Source organism: Psammomys obesus, unplaced genomic scaffold (genome assembly GCF_907164565.1).
Source record: "Psammomys obesus unplaced genomic scaffold, mPsaObe1.curated_primary_1811, whole genome shotgun sequence".
Taxonomy (NCBI): Eukaryota; Metazoa; Chordata; class Mammalia; order Rodentia; family Muridae; genus Psammomys; species Psammomys obesus.
In genome coordinates, this window is record NW_026596057.1 from 14,220,341 (window position 1) to 14,237,250 (window position 16,910).

The 16,910-nt window shown below is 41.7% G+C and overlaps 1 long non-coding RNA gene across 1 annotated transcript in view; it reads right to left on the reverse strand.

Moving 5' to 3' along the window:
- Window positions 1–226: 226 nt before the first annotated feature.
- Window positions 227–16,910, reverse strand: part of LOC129689491 (uncharacterized) — a 61,156-nt gene continuing 44,472 nt past the window's right edge. The window contains exons 2-3 of the long non-coding RNA XR_008722107.1: window positions 14,206–14,236; window positions 227–510 (exon numbers count right to left, since the gene is read on the reverse strand). This is a non-coding gene — a long non-coding RNA (uncharacterized LOC129689491). The remainder of the gene's footprint in view (window positions 511–14,205; window positions 14,237–16,910) is intronic.

Sequence of the window (16,910 nt, forward strand, 5' to 3'; positions counted from 1 at the left end):
TGTACTGAGAGGAGAGAAAGAGAGTAAGAGAGAGCAAGAGAGAGAGCACCATGTTTAATATTGTGAAATATGATCTGTCTGCTCCTCTCCCCACCTTCGAGAGCAGTGATAAATTTCAGAGCATGCTCGGCAGAATTGGATTATATTATGCACAGTACACATGTTCATCACCAGAACCGTACCCCCAGAATGTATGCATGGAGAATGAATTGCTGAGACGTCAAAATCCCAGTTCCTCAGAACTGATTTTATTAGCCAATGCATACCAAAGATGGGTGGTAAAGAAGTATTATTTTTGCAGTTTCTTTCATCCCTGAAGTCTTATTTGCCAGACTGTGTTTTTCCAGCCTTTGGATCAAGACTTGCTAGCCCTGTGCCGTTGCAGCACCAGAGAAACTGCTTTGCATCCCGTCACCTCTTCTGGCAGAGAGCCGTCTTGGTCTCGGAGAGAGGGGTCAGCGCCAGACAAGAGAAGCAGATCCACAATGTCCAAAAACTCACAGGCAGCAGCTGCAAGGGACATTGACAAACACGAAAACAAGTTTATAGTGAGACAGGGAAGCCAGTCCTACGTGGCAGGAACGACAAGGGCGGACAGCGAGGGATCCTAAACAGTGTGCACTCTTATGGTGGCTGCAGGATGTCCAGACCTTGAAGCCAGAATCTTCCTTGCATAGAAACACACATTTTATCTGTAAAACTGTCCTTATTTGTCCTTATTTGCAAGGACGGAATGACAGCAAACAACGAAAGATGCAGCAGTTTTATATTGATCTGTACTTCCAAATATGATAGGCGGGTAACCCATGTCAGAAGGCTAAATGTACTCCATCAAAGAACACATTTTGTTTTTTTTCTTTAATAAGGGAATATAGGTATATAATTGAATTTAAGTAGGAAAAAAACCTGGTGGAGTAATGAGACCATCACTATGTGAACTCTTGTGTGTGGGTTTGTATGTTCACATGTGTGTGCAGGTCTGCCCTCCTATGTGTGAGCGTTGAGCGTGTGGCAGTCAGAGGTCAGTGTCTAGTGTCCTCCTCCACTGCTCCCACAGGGTCTCTTAATGAAGCTGGAGCTGGCTGGTAGCAAGTTTCTAGAATTCCATCTCCCTCCTGCAGAACTGAGGTTAGAGATTTGCAGCCTGGCTTTTGTGTGTGTGTGTGATGGGGCTCTGGACTCTTTTCCTCGTGCTCATGCAGCAAGCATTTTACCCACTGCGCCCCCTCCCCAGCCTCTAAAATTTTAAGAGGAGGGAAAAGGCACTACTGGTGTCACTAAGTCTAATGCACAGGAGGGGAGACCCACAGACACCCAGCCCTGTGATGAAGATGGCATTGTTACTGGACAGACAAACAGACCAAAGGGTTAGAGCAGAAGACTGTCTATTCTTCTGCACAGATTCAGAAATCGGATTTATGGCAAAGCCAGTATTATAAGCGAGGAAACAAAACTCTAACAATTAGACGGGCTGAGATGACTAAGTTAAGGTAAAAACAGGCATTTTACACAAAATGAAACATTAAATAGCAACAAATACACAAAAGGTGAGTAGCCACTAAGAGAAACAAAAATGAAAGCAGAGACAATCGACACTGCCGAGCAGAGGAGGCCTGATGCGGGGAAAACACCCTGCCCTCCCGTGCATGCACTTTGCGGCCGTCACTCTGGACAACAACACGTCATTACAGGCTATTCCTAAACACCCCCCTCCAATGAAGGAGGGGCCTATAGAGATTTCTGCATGTGGCCTCCAGCAGCTATCTGAGGAACGTCGTATCAGCACCATGCCTAACGGGCATCAAATACAGATGGCTCAAATGTTCCTGGGCAGTAAGTAACATGCAGAAACAGAACACTGTTTATCTGGAAGTGAAATCCCACACAAAAGTGAAAGCTAAGAAACTCCAACTTCACACAACATGGGTTTATCTCAAACATATAATGTTACAATGTTTAAGAATAAAAATAAAGCAAAATCAGAATAATACATTCTATTTAAAGAAAGATGTAAAATAGACAAAATTATACATTATTGCTTAGACATACAAGTATATAGTGAAACTATAAAGGACATATTCATATAAAATCTGCAATAAAGCTGGGCACGGTGGCAGATACCTAGAAAGCAGAGGAAGGGTCATGATAATTCTAGGCCAGCTGGAACCACACAAAAACTGCAAGAGTGGCGATCACCATAGTTACTGCGGGTGCTGACTACGGAGGGTTGTGACAGAGAGGCACACACGAGGGCTCGCCAGATGGCACTGTGCTGCCCTGGTTCCTCGGGTAGAGGGCAGGGAAATTTTGTATAGCTGCAGTTTCCCTTACTCATACATTTTGTGGTATGGCACACCATGCAATAGCAGACAGCCTTCCGAGAAAAGGCACAGGGTGCTATGGGACTCATCCCGGACTGTCTTATTGGGCAAATGCTGCACCAGTCCTGTCAAAGACACAGTTGATCTTCCTGCTCTGAGAACTTCTTATAAACATGTAAACAGCCAACTCTGGTGTAAGTGCGGTGGCAGAGACACACTGCTAAGGTAGAGGGGAAGGAGGAAATGGCGAAAGCATGTGGCCTTTCAACACTACTGATGGCTTTAGTGGCTGATTTCCTAGGTGGAGGAAGCTCCCACTGCTCACTCCTATTTTTCTGTTTGCTTTTTGAGTCAAGGTCTCACTGTGTAGCCCTGGCTGTCTCACTATATAGACCAGGGTGATCTTGACTCAGTGACCCACCTGCCCTGTAGCCTAAGTGCTGGGATTAAAAGCGTGTACCATGAGGCTGAATTCTGTTAACAGCCCTTTCCACCTATATCAGATGTTTATAAGCTTTGTGCTGATTGCTATGGTTTAATACAATGATTCCAAACTGCCAAACCAATCTTGCAAGTCTAGGTGATACTTACCTGACCATGATTTATTGTTTCATTTGATTTGGCTGTATTCTACTTGCATAATAATCTTGAGAAGTGCTCTCTATTTTCTGAAACAGTTTGTGTGCAGAACTGATATTATTTTATGCATAGACATTTAGTAGAACTCAACACCAGAAGCAATAGCTTCCTGTAGATTTTAATGAGGGTGTTTTCAGTTACCAAATCAATCTTTTTAACAGTTACCAATCAATCTGTGTGGTGAAGACCACCACAGCAGTTCCTTTCTTTTTTGAGAAAAAGAACTTTGAAAATACCTTCCAAGAAATCTTTTTATTTCATCTAAGCTACCTAATTTATTGGTTTGAAGTTATTCATGTTTCCTTGTTTGCTTTACAATATAATGCAAGATATGGGCCAGTGTCTCCCTTTTATTCTTGAAATTGGGAATTTGCCTTTTTTGTACATAGATGTACATGTGTATATATGTATGTGTGATGTACATACATGTAGAGGCCAGGGAAGACATCGGTGTCTTCCTTCACTTCTACTCTGTATATGTGAGACAGGCCATCTCACGGACCTGGAGCTTCCCTAGTCAACATGGTTGACTGGCTATCAAACCCTGGGAACCACCCGTCTCTGCCTCGCCAGCAGACATTACAGGAGTGAGCCATTGTGCCAGCCTTATATAGGTCCTGGGGATAGAACTCATCCTCAAGCTTGTGAGAAACACCCTTTATACCATCTGAGCCATCTCAACTCCATACATTTATTTGTAAGTTATTAAAAATAATGTTAAAATTTCAAATAGTTGGGAGTTTTCCAGACATATGTCTGTTATAACTAATTTAGTTCTGTGGTGTCAGATGGCAAAATTTGTGTACGCACATGTATGCATGTGTTTCTAACAGGCCCAGAACATGGTGTACCTAATGGAACATTGTGAATGGTCCGTGTGTATTTGAAGCAGTATATACTGTTTATAAGGTGAATGTTCTGCAGATGTCAACTAAATGAAACTGAAAATATAATTGAGATTATCCATGTCCTTACAGAATTGTCTAGTGACTCTATCAATTATTGGCTTATTGTTTGACAAATGTTTTTCTCTTGCTCTGCTTTGTCTCATGATTTTTTAGTGAATGTAGAAAACTGTGTGAAGGAAGACAACAGAGGCCGAAGCCACATTATGTATATCCAGAAATGGGCATGCTTCTTTTGTCAGGCCATTAGCCTGGGTTTGGGTTAAATTAGTAATTGAGTTGGATTTGTCTTTGGTACTGCTGTGCGCTGGTCTTTAAATTCCTCCGGTGTTGAGCTGCTGCTCACGCCTCATGTGCTGTCTGGGTCTGGAGAGTCTCTTCTCAATTTCCCTCAGCTGGAGCATTCTATGCATGTCTGAACCGCAGAAGGAGCCTCTGTCGGTTCTCACCTCTCACCTCTTCTCACCCAGCAGATGACTGCTGCTTATGACTCAGCCTGAGGCTTATTGTGGGATGAGGTAGGAGCTCTTTGTCCCTGTGAGTTGGCTGCAGTCCTCAACTGGCTTTCAGGGGTGTCAATTTCTGCATTTCCCTCAATCTTCAAGAGAGTGTGTGTGTATACACTTATCAAACTGCTCTATTGGTATTAATAATTAAAAAGCCTGACTATCTTCACTCTCAGGCTTGGAGCTTTCTGGTTTTATGCTGTAAATTAGGCAAGAGCTGTTGCCAGGCCCTTGGCTGGGCTATTAAAAAAAGCCAGGCTATGGTGGGCTATAAACTGGGATAGCTCTGGCATCTTACATTTTTGGTTCTGAGCCTAGCCTTTTCACAGCTGAACCATCTCTCCAGCCCTCTGATGTCTTTTTACATTCCCTCTCCTGACATACTTAATCACCAAACTCTGGTCCATAACTAGAGAGAAACTGGTTCTACGTGAACCAAAGTGGAGGATGGGCATTTTCTGAGCTAAAGCAAGACTGTCTGGAAACCCTATCTCTGTCTTCAGTGGTGTGGGCTCTCTTGTATGTACGAGTAGCATTTGATAAATGAATAGATGGAGAATAGGAGAAAAGGCAGAGAGAAGCAAGAACTGTCTGTTCCAACCCTAGAGAAGCTGCTGATTGGTGATATAATGTATATGGTAGATCCTGAGACTGCATCAATAGTGGGGAAGGCAGAGACAGGACTATCTTTGCCAGGGCCCAGGATCAAATAAAACGAGGCCCTTTCTTTCAGAATCTCCTCTCCCCTTTCTGTTTTATGATGCTGGGGCCTTATGTATCGTAAGCAAACACTCTATCACTGAGCCATAGGTCCAAGCCACCAACTGACACCGAGAATTTAAAATTGCACCATCAAGTAATCCCAATCAACATTTCTGCTCTAAATTTCTGGAGTTTAATCATAAATGTATAGTCACTCTGACTGAAATGTGGAGAGACGCATAAAGTAGAAGAAAGTTAAGGATATGCTGCCGTAAGAAAGTTAAGGATAGCTTGAGGACACCTACCCTGAAAAGCACTGTCCATGGAACAGACACCTTCTAAATAACACGCAGCAGTTCTACCACTACAGCCTCAGCCTCCAGCGAGGAGCACTTGCTTAGCTTTTAAAGTGAGGCCTTTTAAACAGTGCTGTTAGAAACCTGCAATTCAGGAGAGCCAACGCCTTCTGACACTTTTAGTTCCTCGAACCCAACACTTAAGCAGGGAATGGGGCTAAGCAGATGTGTGCTGATGATGCAGGATGTGGCCTCTCAGACAAAGAGCTTAGTTTCATGTGTGCTATGCCATGGAGGTGGCTGGCAGGGAAGTGTGGTATAATCAGGATTCAAACCTAGGAGAGTTTTAAGCATTTAATTCCATAGCCCATTGACTAAAGCCACCCAATGAAGAAAAGAGTACTTACATTGAGTAAAGTCACTTAGCATGACTGATGTGAACGAAATTTTAGCTCCAGCCCTAACATAAAGTGAGATTTAACTCCCGACATTTCAGAGTAGGGATGTGGTGTACATATCTTTATAAAAGGGATTTTACTAACAAGCACCTTAAGTTTAGGAAAAAGACAGACCCATTTGGAAGCATAAGCAAGCAAGGAGCAATAGCAGAGAGAAAAGTGAGACAGTAAAAGCGTGTGGCCTTTAAAGTGAATTTTGTGCTGATATGAAGAGGGCATGTAGGGGCCATGATGGTACCTGGGGGAGACTGGATCATACAGGTGCCCAACAAATTGCTGCTGAGAAAATGGACCTGGAGCTGCGCTACCCACACATGCTTGTGTGTGTATGTGTGTGTGCGTGCATGTGTGCGTGTATTCCCTCTATCCAGAGTGGTACTGCTAAGTTAGAACTTACTCAAAATTCATTCGCCTGCCTTTTGCGTCTTTAGTGAATCACAGGTCACAAGCCAAAATGTGCAATCTGCTCATATTTTCAAAACAAAGGCAAAGAAGACAAGAAAGGAAAGGTGGCAAGAACGGAGAGAGGGGAACCATGCTAACATTCACCAAATTAGCAAGGGGCCGTATCCGTGCCCACAATGTGCCGGGAAACACAACAGTCGGAAGCCCATCTTGGAAAAGCCCAAGCCAGTCTACAGGGACCAGCACAGTTGCTGAATTTATGGTACCCTGGGAACCTCTATTTGTCAAGTGCCATACAGACAGCCCTGACACTGGCACAGGTGAAGATGAATTTTCATTCAGAGCACTGAGCCTTCTGACTCCATTAATCCTCGGGGTTTTGATGATGAATTTCTTTCTTTTTTATTTTATTTATTTTCACTCTAATGCCTCCTCCCACTGCCCTATAACAGTGTGGAAGGAACAGAACAGATGGTGCTTTACGTGGAAGCCTGAGGACTCATGAGGATACAAAGCCAGCCCACTCTGCAATCACATGACCACACGTGCAAGGAAAAGCCTTGATTTCCCCTGGGAGACACAGATGCAATGATATTAGTATTCCCAGTGGAGGAAGAGGAGGGGAAAGCTAACAGGCCATTTATAAGGAAGACCACACTTACTGCAATATACTCCAGCAAGGACCATGTTTAATCACAAAATAACAGGAGGACTAGTATCTGAAGACTCACAACGCTCAGGTAAAATGTGTGGAAATAAGGGTTTTAATATGTTTCCACACAAAGACCATTCAGGACAAACTAGTAAGGGTACCCAGTAGTACAATAGTGGCCTCTAGTTAACCTGCGGTTGGCTCTGACCCAGTTTTAATCGGAAGAAGCCAGGATTTACAACCTGCTTAAGGATGGAGTTTGACAAGTGCTATAATCAGAAGAGCTGTCAACACAAGGACAGCTGTCAAGCTCAACCGTAATTCATAAAAAGTAATAGCTAAGCCCAAAGACCTCCCCAACACTGGCTGTACTCACTGTATTCAACTACACTTACAGTTTTATGAAAATTCCAAGAATAGGCTAAGGCCCTAAAAATCAAATCAAATCAGTAGCCACTGGACACATACTAAATAAAATATTATTAAATAACATTGAATGAGTAAGTGAATAAAATATGCTCAGGAGACTCCCATGCATATAATAGGTGTTAACAAATGATAGTTATTGCTATTACTATATATAAGACTATTTTGACTATTCTAAAAGTATCAAAGTCCAGAAAACTAGTAAAGAAAACTAAAAGTGAATTACTATAAAAGTTATTAATCTGAAAATATTTTCATGAAACATTCCTGAGTTGTCAGAATATTTTAGTTTTATATATTTGTAATGTCAAAACATCTGACTAATGATATTATTTTAGTGTTTAATTATTTTGACTATAACATATATGGTTATTTGCTTGGTTCTTTCCATAATAATTAATTTTACCTGAGAGAAAGAAATAGAGGTGTTTCAGTACATCTATTTTGGGCACAATCTGAATTAAGGATCGTTTTATTAACGTCTAATGTCCCAGTGGACAGAGAGAAGATTATAAAAGCAGGGCATCAATATCAGCATGCTTTTACCTGCAGCACAGCCGTGGAACCTGGCTCTGCCTCACTCACCAAGGTGACCAGTGAGAAGGATTTCCCCTTTTATTATTCCTGTGAAAGCTTACTTTCCAAGTTGGATGTGATGGTGCATGCCTGTAATCCTCGCACTTTGTCTGGGCAGGAGTATTATGAGTTTGAAGCCAGCCTGGGCTACACAGCATGTTCTAAGCTGGTCCTGGTTATACAGTGAAGCCTTGTTTCAAGAAACAGGATACCTCTCCTCCTACGATAATTATCTTCTGGAAAATGAAGATAACTGGCACCGCAGTTATGTAGGACACTAGGAAACAGGTGTGGGTCTGCAACCAGAAGACCTGTCCAGTGGTTCTGCTCTCTACAGCCTGAATTGCTGGAAAGGTCATAGCACCTTCCTGGTTGCCAGATTTTCATTTCCAAGTGGGGAAAGTAATAAATACTAAGCTTGCCCATTCGTTGGAAAGACTAGAAAACACAAAGGGCAACAGCAGTGCTTATCTCTAAGTGTCTCTCCTTCCCTCCCTCCCTTTTCTACCCCCCTTCTCTGTGTAAGCTTTATGAGGCTACAAAATACATACAAAGGAATATCAGTCACTCACACATATATACATATATATTTAAGATGAATCTATCCATGTAACTTGTTCACACATTATCACATTGGTGTTAGAATCCCAGAAGCATCCCTCCCAGTTTTACCAAGCCTCTTTTGACAAATCATCCTCTTTGTCTTCTGATGCTGGACTTTCATATAATGGAAAGTAAGCTGCATTGCACTCTTGGGTTCAGTATCTTAAGCTCAAGGGGATTTTGAGAGCTCCAAGCTGCATCAAAGTGGCTACGGCTCATTCTCACCACTGAACAGCTTTCGGCTGGGCTAACACTTCAGGTCACCACAGCTGCTGTGTAAGGCCCGGATCTGAACTTGAAAAATCGTCAGTATATATTCTTTCTGTAGTTGTTTGTTTGTTCCAGACTGGATTTCTCTGTGTAGCCCTGGCTGTCCTGGAACTCATTATATAGATAAGGCTGACCTTGAACTCTGAGATCTGCCTCTCTCTGCCTCCTTAGAGCTGGGTTAAAGGCATGTGCCACTACACCCTGCCAATAAATATTCTTATATATTGATTCTCCTGGAATCTTTCTTAGAACACCTATTAGAAATTTCTCATTTCCCCTTTAACAAAAATAGCTAGACAGTGGTGGCCCACACATTTAATCCCAGCACTCAGGCAGAAATAGGCGGATCTCTGAGTTTGAGGCCAGCTTGGTCCACAGAGTGAATTCTAGGATAGATAAGGCTACACAGAAAAAAAAACCCTGTCTTGAAAAAACAACAATAAATGACAACAAAATGGTGGCAAAGGGAACTGGAGCGATGGCTCAGTGGAAAAGAGCACTGACTGTTGTCCTAGAGGTCCTGGATTCAGTTCCCAGCACCCACACGGTGGCTCACAGCCACCTGCAACTTCAGCTCCAGTGAATCGACACATTCTTCTGGCCTCTGTGGGCACCATGCACGTACAAGCAAAAACATTCATGCACAGAAGATAAAAGTAAATCCAAGGGATAAGGGGGGAAAGTGAGAGACAGAAAATGAATGAATCAACAGTGGTAGAGATCAAAGCACAGGCAAGTGCTTTACCACTGAACCACATGTCTGGCTTTTTACTAGGCTCTAACAAAGTGGTTCTTAATGTTCCAAATGCTGTGACCCTTTAACACAGTGAAAAAGACCCACTGATGTGCATATGAGTGTGGTCTGTAACGTCAGAGTGTGAGCTTATTCTCAGCCGAGGAACTTCAGAGTGCTAGCGCACTGAAATATGTCTCTTAGAAGTTCAGCATTTGGGGCAGGGAGATGGTTCCGTCAGGAAGGAAAATGCATGCTGCCCAAGCAAAGGAACCTGAGTTCAGGGCCTTTGCATCCATGCAGAAAACCAGGGGGCAGGGGTCGATGCCTACAATCCCAGGGCTGGGAAGGTGGAGGCAAGAGGACCTGAGCTGGCTCGGGGAAGAGCTGAGCTCCAGGTTCAGGGGGTAGACAGGGAGGGGGAAGTTTACACACTTCTGTTATAGAGGACAAACCAAAACAGCACACTTACCTTAGTTCCTTAACCTGGTGTTTTCCCAAACAATCAAGAATATAAATTTGAACTTAAATTTGTGTAAATGGGGTTTCCCATAACTAAACACTGCTCTGATGTAGATAATTTGTTTTGTTTTTCTTATTTGTACTATTAGAATAAATTAAAAAAAAATTAAAACATATTAAAGCCAGGCATTGTGGCACATGCCTTTAATTCCAGTACTCAGAGAGGCAGAGACAGGCGGATGACTGTGAGTTCAAGGACAGTCTGGTCTACAAAGTGAGTCCAGGACAGGCAAGCCTACACAGAGAAACACTGTCTCAAAAACCAAACTAAAACAAAACAAAAAACTCAAAAACAAAACAAAAACCAAAAAAACCCAACTGCCCCCCAATACCACAAACAAATAAAAAACCCAAACACCCCATGCTTATCTTTTAAAGATTTTTTTATGAAAAAGTCACTTAAAGCTTGTAAAACTTTTAAAGATTTGTACATACATCTTTAATTTTTCATAATGGAAACCCATATTTATAAAAATTAAATTAAAAAATACTGATCACAGCAAGATTTGTTTTTCTTTTAATATCCAGTTCCTGTATGTGAATGAAATTAACCTAAATGTTCTTTCAGTAAAAATACATTCTTAAAGTTATGACTGGATAATAATAAATCTATAAGATAATATTTTTATGCAATTTCTAAATCTTGTGAATATGAAGCAGTTTTAATCATTTCTACAGCTGCATAAAATGTTCTGCTATCCTGATGTACATTCCTTTGTACTCAGCAGAGGACCTGGATACACGGAGCAAAATCTGTTCCTATCAAAGACCAGTCACATGAAGTTCATCATTTTAACTTCCTCCTGGAAATATTTATGAATTCATACTTTCACTGTCAGTACATTAATGGAGAAACAAGCATGTGAACAGGGTCTGCAGTTTTCTCACTAGAGTGTATGTAGACCGTAAACTGGCGAACTTTCACCCTCTGCAATGATGCCAACTTGTTCATGTTGGTGTCCCGGACCTCCCACGTGCTTAGTTTTTCTAGTGTGGTTTCATTACGCTGCTCATAATCAAACATTTGGTCTTGAATTTGAGACCTCTTCCTCAGCCTACAGAGAAGCTCAATTACACGCATGCATCACTAGCCTGGCTCTTTGTATGTGTGTGTGTACATGCTTTGTGTGTGTACATGATTTTGTGTGTGTGTGTGTGTATGTGAAGTGTTCCCCATAAGTCTTGGGCATTTTCATCCTTGGCCCCCTGTTGGCTGTTTGGGGAGGATCAGGAGGTGTGGCCTTGCTGGAGGAAGCATTGGGGTGGCTTTGAGGTTTCTAAGACTTATGCCATTTTGAATTAGCCCCCTCTCTCTGCCTCCTGCTAGTGGTTTGAGCTATAAAATCTCAGCTGCCACTCCAGATGTCTGCTGTCTGCTACCTCTGTTCCACTGTCATGGATTCTAATTCTCTGGAACTATGGGCTTAAAATAACTTTTTCTTCTATAAGTTGTCTTGGTCATGGTATTTTAATCACAGTGATAGAAAAGTAAGAAGACAGTGTTCATGTGGGTACTTGTGTACGCACGACTGTATGTGTGCTCGAGTGAATATGCATGTATGTGCTTGCACATGTAAAGGCCGCAGGACAACACGGGGTGCTTTATCCAATCATTCTCCATATGACACACCTGCTGCTGTGCTTCCTGCTTCCCGTCTATTTGGTGCCTCTTTTCCTTCATTGCTGCTTTGCTTTTATAACAGGGAGACAACATTCTATAGTGTTAATGTAGGATTTTAATTTTTTTACTGTTTTTTTCTATTTCTTTAATCATCATTCTACAATCTTGATGCAAACTTACTTGAATCACCTTCATCTTACACCAACTAAATTCCATATTTTTTGATATATGGAAACGTTACTTCTATACAGCTTTCTTTCATTGACCTTCTTTTGGTGGTAGACATATTACAAGATTGTTATATAGTAATGCTACAACCCTAATACTATATTTCTAGTTTATCCAAATATTTTATCATAAAACAATAAAATCTGTGAACATTTACTGCAGAAATAGCAGGTATTAGACTTTGCCCTAAGCACTTTACATAAATTAACTTCTTCTATCCTCATACCTAGTCTGAGACAATGGTTCCTAGTTCATCAAATGTAAACTAAGTGATGTAAACAGTCTGTGCACAGTCAGCAGGAGTCTGCCTTAAACTCATACGATCTCACCCACTTTTCTAAACTTCTTAAATTGAGTGTTGACTTTTCTCACAAGCTTTTTATACATCTGAATTACTGAATTAGGTATTTCACCTAACTTGAAAATGTAGAAAATCATACTAATACATTTTAAAATGTTATACCATCCTTCAATTTCTGGGATGAACTCAACTCGATTATGACATGTCTTTGTGTCGAAAGTACAATGATGGTATCATTTGCTAATATTTTCCTGAGGATTTTGGCATTTATGTTCAAAACTGAAATGGACTCACAAGTTGTCTTTTTTTCCTGCTAGTTTTACTATCTAGGTAATACCAGGTAAACTCATAAATTTGTAGACATTTCAATTTGTATTATCAGTCTGATTTATATGGGTTGCAAACAGCTAGTACGACAGTCTCGACTCCCAGGTGATCCAGTGATGCTCACAGTACCTAAACAAATGCTCAGGAGTGGACAAAGGCGCCTCAGGGCATCTGAGCCCCTTGAGATTCTCCTTGCTCAGCACTGTAAAGACTGGCAGGGCAGTGTGTGTGCTTGTTTCTGAAATGGCTGCAGGTGGTTGAACCATAGCCTGATTTAAACACTGATGGCTGTCTTTTATTCAATAATATTCAGACACAATAGAATCTCTGAAGTATATTTGCTAGTATCTTATAATTTATGAAATACTTTACTATCCTTTTATTTAACTGAATTTATTTAACAGTTCTCTAAGAGGTATGCTAATATTTCTACTTTAGATATCATTTTTACTCTACTTTATAGATTGCTGAAGTAAAGATAATCAGTTAGTAGAGAAAATAAATTAAAAATCAAAATTCCTTTCTTTAATCACTTGTAGTAGTCTCCCTTTATCTGAGAAAAAAATTCAAGAAACAAGATGGGATCAAGCAACACATATACATGCACATGCATGAGTGTGTAAACACAATATATATATATATATATATATCACTATATATACACACACACACACACACACATGTTTACACTGTTTTGTATTTCTCTACACACAGGAATGTATAACTTACTAAGAGAGTTACAGCAGTTAAGTACATTTTACTGCACTGCACTCACAATTCTTGTGATGATACAATATGACTTAATGTCCACTTGATAAGTTAAAGTGAGGCAAATGTTGTAGGTATCAACCAAGTTGTCAGGCTGCTACCAAAGGGTCATCTGAACCACGCTCAGTCACCAGCTGCTGGTGCCTGAGATACCAGCAGGCGCCTAACGCCTGAGTAGTGTGGTGGATACAGAACCTGAACGGGCCAGACACAAGCATGAGCCACGTCCTCGACTGAAGGAGCAAAGGACGGCAGGAGTCTTCTTCGTGCCATGCAGAACAGAGCATAATTTTATCTATTAGCTGTCTATTTCTAGAATTTCCACATTTTGTGCTTTTGGACTGTAACTGACTGTGGGCAACTAAAACTACAGATAGTAAAACTTCAGGCTAGGGGTTCATCAGAAGTTGTTATTATTTTATGTGGGCGTGTGCATGTGTGAGGAGGCCGCCCCTGCGTGTGCGGCTGGGGGTCAACGCTGTGTGTCTCCCTCTATCCATGTCCACCTCACCTTTCAGGACGAGGCTCTCACCGCGCCTAAAGCTTCCCATGCCTAGTTAGTGTGGGCGGCCAATGAGCCCCCAAAGTCTTTCTCCCTTTGCCCAGGGCTCAGATGCATGCTGCTGTGCCTGGCTTTTTATGTGGGTACTGGGGATCTGAACTCAGGTCCTCATGCTTGCATAGAGGGCATGTTACTGATGAAGCCATTTCCCCAACCTCAAAAGTTTTTTTTTTTTTTTTTTTTTTTAAATAAGGGAGAGATTGGATTTTAACAAAAATTAGCATCCTGGTTGTCCCTGACAGTACCAAGAATGAAATAATGATGTTTCAGCAGTGGGTAGAGAAGCTTCTGTTGCTGATGATAGCTACTGCAGTTCTACTATCTCTACAACATAGGCTTAGACAGACGAAATGTTCAAATGTGACCAATTCAGAAGCAGCTTACCATAGTGAAGAGCTGTCTGACCTTCATTGTCCTATAAAAGAACACAAATGGTACACTTTAGAAAAGGTCTGCATGTATATAAAAGTATATAAACTATTGCAAACGTTTCTACAGGTTTATCAGACACAGGAAAAGCCCTTGTTGCTCACACCTCACCTCACTTTAGATCAAGCTGCTACCTTGAGAACTGTGAATAGCGCATGGCAGGCGCTATAGCAGAGAACGGGTAGAAAGAGGTCTATGGAGGATGCAGTCAATGTGGCCGCCAGGTTACTGCATCAGTGAAAGAACCAATTCTGCAGCACTGACCTCATTCCTAGGCCTCTCCCCGAATCTATGACTTTCAGTAAGGGTTAAAGGCTTTGTAATGCCTTTAGAAAGATTCATAAATCCCACACTAAAGATGCTAGGCTTTCTAACCAGATCAAACACCATAAAGATAGGTGATTTCAAGGTATGCAAAGTTCCAGAAATTAAAGAACAAAATTTCTATAGATCACGCAGGATTGTAGCATTCTAGTTTCTTTTCAAACCAAGATATTCTAAATACACCTGTAAAACAACAGAACAGACTGTTACTTGTAAGCAGTGTTACCTCCTAAGCTGAGAGCAGGTCGCAGAAAACATGCCACAAACGATCAGAGGCACAGGTGAGGCAGCTCAGTAGTTACCCTGATGCACAGCCTGTGCCCGCTGCTATGCCACAGTAATGAAGAACGATGGTTGAACCACCATTACACTGTCCAGGAGTACCCCGTATCTCTTTTCTCACTTAGTAAGGGGATAGTGATGAGCTCCAAAACTTTTGGATATGGGCATCTCTATTTAGTCTTCCAAATAAAATGCAAGAAGCTGCCACAGAAAAAATATTTTCTGATTTGGATAGGGACTATGAAAAAGTAACTTCTTAAGGTCTTTTTAATTTTTTTTTCTCTTTCTTCTTTTTCTGCCTAGAAAGCCTGCAATAATGGCAGCTGGTGGAGGAGGCAGGGGAGCACACACAAGACAACACAGCTTGTTTTCCTACTAGGGATTGTGCTTCTCATAGGATTTAGAGGTGAGGTGTATGTGAGTAGATGAGATAAAATAGGAAAGAAGTAATTGGGAAGGGGATGGATAGGGTACATCTGGCTGGGGTGCCACAGTGGCCAAGTGCAGTAGTCCCCAAAATTAAGGGGCATAGATGGTCGCTGGGGTGGTAAGTGAGAAACGCCCACCATCATTTTAGGCGCTTGAACACTTGGCGTTCTGTTGGTGCTGCTGCGTGGGGAGGTGTAGGTGGGGCGGCCTTGGTGGAGGAAGTACGTCACTACAGGTGGAGTCTGTATGCTCTCTGCTTCATACTTATTTCAGGGACGTTCATGAGCTCTTAGCATCCTGTTCTAGCTTCTGCAGGCTTGCTCTGCCACCCCATCCCTTGTTAGTGGATTCCCCCCTGGTACCATAAGCCCAAATAAATTCTTTCTTCTCTAAGTTGCTGTGTGTGTGTGTGTTTTTTTTAAATCAAAGCAACAGAAAAGTAACTGATACAGTCATCTTTGCCCACTTTTTTTGTATTTTTAGATACAGCTTCTGCCTCACTTCCCTTTTGCCTCACTCTGCCACCAAGCTTAAGGGACTGAGGGAGGAGGCAAGGTGAGGTGGGTCTGAGCAGGATCAGCGTGATGTCAGTGTAGGGTAGCATCATTTGTGAGTCTCACGAGAGTTTTACCTGGTCTGCGTATAGCTGAGGGAGCTGAGGGTAACCGGAAAGAGTACAACTAGACAGAACAGCTTAAGACCCAAATCAATCTTGCTAGTTTTCAGTGTCAGGCAGTAAAAATGAATGGCCTGGTGGTTTTATACTCTCTTTTCTAGTCTTAGTACAAATATCCAACAAAACAGATTCCAGCAAGGGCTCTGAGTCTACGACAATCTTAGGATTCTACTTCCTTTCCATCATTGTATTTTCTACAGTTATTCATCTTTAAAAACTCTGGTTCTCAGTTGGACAGGGTAGCATATAACTGCAATTCTAGCACTTGAGAGGCTGAGGCAGGGGGACTGCTTTAAGTTCAGGGTCAGTCTGGGCTACACAGTGAATGCCGGGGCTACACAAAAGATTCTGTTTAAAAAAAAAAAAAAGAACAGGAACTATGTCAGGTTTGGTGGTTCACACCTTTAATTCCAGTACTCAGGAGGCAGAGGCAAGCAGATCTCTGTAAGTTTAAGGCCAACTTTATTCCAAGCCAGCCAAAATTACATAGTGATTTGTCCCCAAACAAACAAACAACTGGGAATAAAGAAAAAAAAAAAAAAAGAGAACATTATCTTGCTATTTGGACAAACTTTCATGTTCAATTACTGTGTGTGTGTATATAAAAATTCACTCCCTCTTAATTTCTAATTCTTTATCCTTACTTGGAAGCAAGAATTAATTTCTTTTAATCATTTTTACCAATGAATATAAACAGGTTTACATTCCAATTTTAGTTAATTAAAAACATGTGCTGAGTTCCTATCATGGCCCAGTCCCTGCTGAAGGCACTGGGAACACAGAGGTGAATGAGATAGAAAAAGCCCCGAGTGTAATCTCATATTCCAGTGGTGGGGGAAGAAGCTATAAGCAAATAAACATATTTAGCAACAGTCAGTGAGCAGAGGATGCCAGTGCATGCCTGTGGGGAAGCTGAGGGGAGGTCCACAGGCTTAACAATAGCTTAGGC